The sequence below is a fragment of the Chelonoidis abingdonii genome, chromosome 3 (genome assembly GCF_003597395.2).
Source record: "Chelonoidis abingdonii isolate Lonesome George chromosome 3, CheloAbing_2.0, whole genome shotgun sequence".
Classification (NCBI taxonomy): Eukaryota; Metazoa; Chordata; order Testudines; family Testudinidae; genus Chelonoidis; species Chelonoidis abingdonii.
Genome location: NC_133771.1, coordinates 95,603,653 through 95,610,653, shown reverse-complemented (window position 1 = coordinate 95,610,653; position 7,001 = coordinate 95,603,653). Strand labels below are relative to the sequence as shown.

The 7,001-nt window shown below is 49.3% G+C and overlaps 1 pseudogene; it reads left to right on the top strand.

The window, feature by feature from the left end:
• The first annotated feature begins 5,558 nt into the window (after positions 1-5,558).
• Positions 5,559-5,689, top strand: LOC142046643 (U4 spliceosomal RNA; annotated as a pseudogene).
• The last annotated feature ends 1,312 nt before the right edge of the window (positions 5,690-7,001 follow it).

Below are 7,001 nucleotides of genomic sequence, written 5' to 3'. Positions count from 1 at the left end.
TTCCACTGAGTATATTGGGCTGGACATGGGCATTAAGGAGAATATGTCTTTTCCTGCTGAAGAGTGCAACAAAAGGAGTCTATGCAACAGAAACAAAGACTGGGGAGAAACTGTCAGCAAAGAAAGAAAAAGGCTGTGTAAATCCCAGCTAGCACCACCCACATTGGCTGTGTCTCATTCTCTAACATAAATGGTATAGGGGGTCCATGGCCATCCCCCCCAAGAATCTCAGAGGGACGTCACACATCCCTCACTATCCTGTGTCTATAAAGCCAATTCTCAGGGTACGTCTACACTGCACGATTATTTCGAAGTAGTTTAAACCGATATTACAAAACCGATGTTATAAAATCGGTTTTGCGCGTCCACAATGCGATCACAAAATCGATTGCTTGCGTCCATGGTCCAAGGCTACCATCGATTTAGGAGCGGTGCACTGTGGGTAGCTGTTCCTCAGCTATCCCATAGTTCCCACTTCCGTGTTGAGAGCACAGTGCCTGATGGGGCAGAAAACATTGCCCCGGGTGGTGCTGGGTACAGCCTCACCCCTCCCTTTGTGAAGGCAGCAGACAACCCTTTGGCGCCTTTTTCGCGGAGTGCATTGAGCAAACGCCATAGCACAGCAATCATGGACCCTGAGATCACAAACGGTATCCTGACCGTTGTCAACCCTCGCGTACTCTCGTGCTGACTATACTGAACAATGAACTGCAAAGGCAGGAGGAGAGGAGGAGGCAGCTATTGCTGAGCGGCGAGGACAGCGATGACGAGATGGAGGCAGAATTCTCCATAACCGCTGGCCCAGCGTTTTGGAGCTACTGCTATTAACGGGGCATCTACTACCCATTGAACGCCGAATTTGGGCACGGGAAACAAGCACAGACTGGTGGGACCGCATTGTTTTGACGGTGTGGGACGATTCGCAGTGGCTGCGAAACTTTCGCATGCGTAAGAGCACTTTCTTAGAACTTTGTGACATGCTTTCCCCTGCCCTGAAACGCCGTAATACAAACATGAGAGCAGCCCTCACAGTGGGAGAAGCGAGTGGCAATAGCCCTCTGGAAGCTTGCAACGCCAGACAGCTACCGGTCAGTCGGAAATCAATTTGGAGTGGGCAAATCTACTGTGGGGGCTGCAGTGATGCAAGTAGCCAAAAATCGTTAAGCTGCTGCTACGAAAGGTTGTGACTCTGGGAAACGTGCAGGTGATAGTGGATGGCTTTGCTGCAATGGGTTTTCCGAACTGTGGTGGGGCCATAGATGGAACCCATATCCCTATCTTGGCCCCAGAACACCAGGGCACCCAGTACGTGAACCGCAAGGGCAAGGGTACTTTTCAATGGTGCTGCAAGCACTGGTGGACCACAAGGGACGTTTCACCCACATCCACGTGGATGGCCAGGAAGGGTCATGACGCTCGCGTCTTCAGGAGCACTAGTCTGTTTAAACGGCTGCAGCAAGGGAATTACTTCCCAGACCAGAAAATAACCGTTGGGAATGTTCAAATGCCTATAGTTATCCTGGGGACCCAGCCTACCCCTTGATGCCATGGCTCATGAAGCCATACACTGGCAGCCTGGACAGTGGTCAGGAGCTGTTCAACTACAGGCTGAGCAAGTGCCGGATGGTGGTAGAATGTGCATTTGGCCGTTTAAAGGGTCGCTGGCGATCATTACTTACTCGCTCAGACCTCAGCCAAACCAATGTCCGCTTGCTATTGCTGCTTGCTGTGTGCTCCACAATCTTTGTGAGACTAAGGGGGAGACATTTATGGGCTGGGTGGGAGGCTGAGGCAAATCACCTGGCCGCTGAGTACGAGCAGCCAGAGACCAGGGCGATTAGAAGAGCCACACCTGGAGGCGCTGCGCATCAGAGAAGCCTTGAAAACGAGTTTCAGCACGGCCCAGGTACGGTGTGACTCTGTTTGCTTCCCCTTGATGAACCCTCCGCACTTGATGGACTTATTCAGTGTAAGCAACCCACCCTCCCCTTTTCATTACAGGTTGGCGAAGGAAATAAATTCTGTATCGTTTAAAATCATTTATTATTCATTAAAAGTAATTATGCATCTGTTAAAAATCATGAGTTTTTCCTTACTAGATTTCCCTGTAAGCAACCACCCTCCCCCTTTCGATGTATTCTGTATTACAAAGGAACTATAAAAAAAAGGCAGAGAATTAGGAAGGTGTCCCTGGCTGCTGTGCTTTGGAAGGAGGGGGAAGGGAAAGGCTATTAAGCACATTGTAGCGTAATTACAGCCTTTTCCTTGAACTCTGCAGGGGTGTGGAGAAGTAGGCGGGTGCAGAAAGCCTTCCCCCACGCGTTCTTACACGTCTGGGTGAGGGAGATATGGGACGTGGGCTTGCAGGGAGGTTTATACAGGGGCTGCAGCGGCACTCTGCTACTGTGCTGCTCTTCCTGAAGATCCACCATGCGTTGGAGGATTTCAGTTTGAGAACGCAGCAGATCCAGCGTTGCTCTCTCCAACGCTGGTCTTCCTGCCTAGCCCTCTCAGATCGTTCACTGCATCTTTCCTGTACTTTGCTACCACATCCTTCCAATCATTCTGTTTATCCCTCTCATTTGCGTGTTACTTCAATAATTTCTGTGAACATTTCATCTCGCGTCTTCTTCTTCCTCCGCCCGTATCACAGCACGCCTCGTGATGGCATAGGGACTTCAGAGAAATGTGCAGCTGCATGGGGGAAGGCAAACCAGGGTGATAAGTATGTGGAAAGATACCTTTTACAGAGCAATGATAGTACTCTTTCACATAGAACACTATCCACCTTACAGAGCACATGTGATCTCTATACAAGGTCGCATTTTGTATCGTTTAAATATTCAGTGTCTGTGTGACTGGTGTGGCACACACACAGACGCAGGTACGGCCACCGTACGTCCACGCGGCGATGGTAAGTGAGGCTTTAAAATTTGACTTCTCCGCCGTTCATATACACAGTGATCTATATGATGCCTTGCTCCTGTTAAGAGGAACCTGCAAAGCCCAAACCCCCCTCTTTCACATCCACCAACAGCGCATGGCTCCTATCATATACGATCGCTGCTAGTGATCACCCTACATCACCCCCCGCAGCGCGTTGCTGGTAGCAGGGAAGAATCCTGCTTGCCAGACGCTGAAAACTCGTCGCTATCCCTCCTCCCATCCCCCCGCTCTGGCCAGTAGCAAAATCGCCATGTCTGCCCCCTATTTACATTCCTGATGTTCTACAAGGTAACAATGGATGATATCTCTCTCTCCTGACAATAGCACCGCAGGAGGCAGATCGTTTGTTTATGCAATGCCTTCAGTGCAATGCCTTCAATGCCTGCAGTACCAAATGTCTTGCAAAATGCATGGCGTTGAAAAGTTACCTACTATGGGGGACCGGAGAAGGCTGTCTTGGCCAGAAATGTTCTCATATATAGCATAAGGGTTTTTTGAGTTCCTCCACGATCGATTCATGGAGATTAATTTGGGGATTTTCGCTCCATCCCAGACATGTTACACGAAATTTTCCTGTAACAGTAATGGCTGCGACTGCAGCAAAAGCCCTGGTGTCAATGCGATCTAAAAAACCGTCTTGTTTAATCCGTGTTTGGTACAGAATGAAGGGACACTTACCGGAGGTCGCTTCCATGGCTTCACTGTCTGGGCTTCTCGCTTGGGAGCGCAGGGACTGTAATTCTTGGGTCTCAAAAAGATCCTGGCTGTTGCGGGTTTACGGACTGCTGTGTGCTATCACCACGGTCTCTTCATCCTCAAAATTCGTCTCCATCTTCCCCTCGGCTACATCCTCAGAAACACTTGATATTTCATCAATCCCAAAGTCTGAATCCACGGACAGGGGTGGGCACTGGTAGCGCTGAACCCAAAATTGCATGTAGTTCAGCATAGAAGCGGCATGTTTTCGGCTCAGAGCCTGACCTTCCGTTTGCTTCTCTGGCTTTCTGGTAACCCTGTCTAAGTTCCTTCACTTTCACTCGGCACTGAAGGGAGTCTCTGCTGTGCCCTTTTCAGCCATAGACTTTGAAATTCTTTCAAAAACTTTTTCATTTCGTCTTTTGGAACGCAGTGCTGTGAGCACTGAGTCCTCACCCCAGATAGCGATCAGATCCAGAACCTCCTGTGTGGTCCAAGCTGGCGCTCTTCTTCGATTATCAGGAGACTGCATTGTGACGAGTGCAAATGAGCTCTGTGTGGTCACCTGTGTGTGTGCTGACCTCACGGTGGACAATCAGGAAATGGAATTCAAAAGTTCGCGGGATTCAGGCTTTTTTCCTGTTTACCTGGCCAGTGCATCACAGTTTAGTGTCCGATGCTATCATGAGTGCCCTGTGACAATGGTTCTGAAACCAAATTGGGAGTGGCTCACTTGGGGCAGAGTCAATCGCTCCCTTCTGGTTTCTAAAAATGAGTATGTCCTGCCTGGACTGTCATAGCCCACGACTGCCTGCCTCCAAGTGCCCCCCCCCGGTTTATGTCACGAATAAGTCTATGTTTCTTATTCTTGTATTCCTCACGACTGCATGACAGAAATGGGGGGTGGGCCTGCCACGGGTAGCTGCGGAGGGTTGGAGAGGTGAAGCAATGGTTGCGGTTCTTGCCGGGGGAACCCCTGTTAATACAGCGGAGTAGCTGCGCTTTCTAATACACTTGACTCTTCCTTCAGAGGAGTAGCCGTGTTAGTCTGGATCTGTAAAAGCAGCAGAGAATCCTGTGGCACCTTATAGACTAACAGACGTCTGTTAGTCTATAAGGTGCCACAGGATTCTCTGCTGCTTTGACTCTTCTTGTAGTCAGGACTGACTCTATTTTTAGACAGCATAAGGGAGGGATTGACTCAGTGGCCAGTGAGTCAATCCCAAGTTTGCTTTTGCGTTGCGCCCCCGGCTGATTTTAGCCAGGGGCACTCATGATAGCAGCGGACAGTTCAGAGAAGGAGAGATAACCGTCATGTCATTGCCAGTTTTTCTCTGGCAGTAGACGGTACAGAACGACTGGTAACCATCTCTGCTATCATTGCAAAGCAATTGAATGCTGGTGTGTAGCGCTCGAGTGTCGCCTCTGTCTCCACGGCATCTAGTACACAAATGGTGACGGGAAAAACAAAAAGCCGACGGTCTCTAGTGCTGCGTGCTATTGTTTCTGCAAGGGCAATCCAGGAGAAAAATGTGCGAAAGGACTGTCTTGCTGATGTTTCCCCCGGAGCAAGGAATGACTGACGACATTTACCAGAACCCCCGTGACCATTAACATTAGCATCAGGGGCCGGGGGATTCATGGGGACGGAAGGGGGTGCTGAGGACTCCCGCTATCCCACAGTCCTCAGCAGTCTCGTAAAACTATTTGCATTTCTTGGCTTAGCGCCCAGTGTCTGTAGCTTACACACACGGTGTCTTTTATGGTTCACGGAACAGCTATTCAGTTTCTTTCCCCTTACCCCAGCACGAGAAATGACAGTTAAATAAAGCAATCCTTGGAGTACTTACAATGTCACCACCCTCTTTGTAACTGAATGCTACTGATAGAGCGAATCTGCAGCATGAAGAGCATTACGCTTTGCACAGTGGCAGTATCATACCATGAAGTTAATCTGAGGTGTGATTATTGCTACTTGAAAATCCGCTCTCTCTCCCCTTTCGTGTGGTGGTAGATGGTACAGTACTACTGTAGACAGCAGAAACTGTTACCATCTCATCCTCTTTTTGTTACACTCACCAGTAAATGGGACAGAACGGATAATAACCCTGTGTAAATTTTGAAAGGAAAATGGGATTAACTCACTTGGGACTGGAGTCAATCCTGCCTTTACGGTTAATAATAAATAGAGTCAGTCCAGACAAGAATAGGATACAGTGTATTAAAATCAGTGTAGCACAGCGCAGCTGCTCTCGGCAGTCAGTATTCACAGAGGGAGCCCGCTGCAAGTAACGCAACCGTTGCTTCCCACCTACCTGGGCTACCACAGCAGTGCCCCCCCCCCATTGTTGCATGATGTTAGTGAAGAATGCATGAATAAGAATCAAGAGTAGTTACTGAGATCAAATGAGGGGGAGGCAGCCACCATGGGCTATGACAGTCCATGCAGTTCAGAATTTTTCTTACACAAGAGAGGAAGGGGTCGTGATGAAGCTCAGCCCCCAGTGTGATGATGACATGTTACCAGGGTTCATTGTTACCATTCCACTTGTCAAGAAAAAGGAGTCATTTCCCATTTTCAACCCGGAGCCCCGGCCCACCAGCCAGGGCACTACTGGTGCGGCGTCTACCCCCTGGGGAGTGGCAGAGGAGCGGATCTGTCGTTCACCGCAGCAGATCGCGTTTCTGCCAGCTAGCACTTTCAGTAACAGAGGTTGACATTTACAGTAAATCAAGGAATTATTTATTTCACTTGTTTACCGTGCTGGAGGGGGAAAAAAACTGACGAGCTGTTCGTGAACACGCAAGCACACCGTGTATTAACACTGCACGACATTGGGCGCGCAGCCCAAATGCAATAGTTTTCAGAGACGCTGTGTGAGACTGTAGCTGTATCCTCATTATCCCTCTCTCCCTCCTGACCATCCCTTGAGTGTCTGGTTTCTCGTTACGGTTGTCAACGCACCACTGATGTTCCATGTAGGTTTATTTTTCAAACGTTGTGCATTTCCTGTTCTTTAACGGACGCTCTGTATAAACTGATTTGTCTCACCATTACAGCGATGACATCTGCTATCTCCCCATAAGTTCAATGCAGGAGATACTTGTGCATTTGAACTGGCATCTACACCCATGGTGATCAGGCTGGTCACGTGAAGAGCAGGAATGTCACTGTTAAGCTCTCGGGATTTCCCTGTTTACGGCACTCGATTGAGTGCGATTGCGGACCAGAGCGTTCAGTGTGCCCTGTCCTGCCTAGACTAATAGGCAAGTTAACAGAGATCCAGTGTATCATGAGAGCACAGGTGCCCGCCACCCCCTGTCAGTATTGCAACGGGTATGCCCTGCAAGAAGCGCCA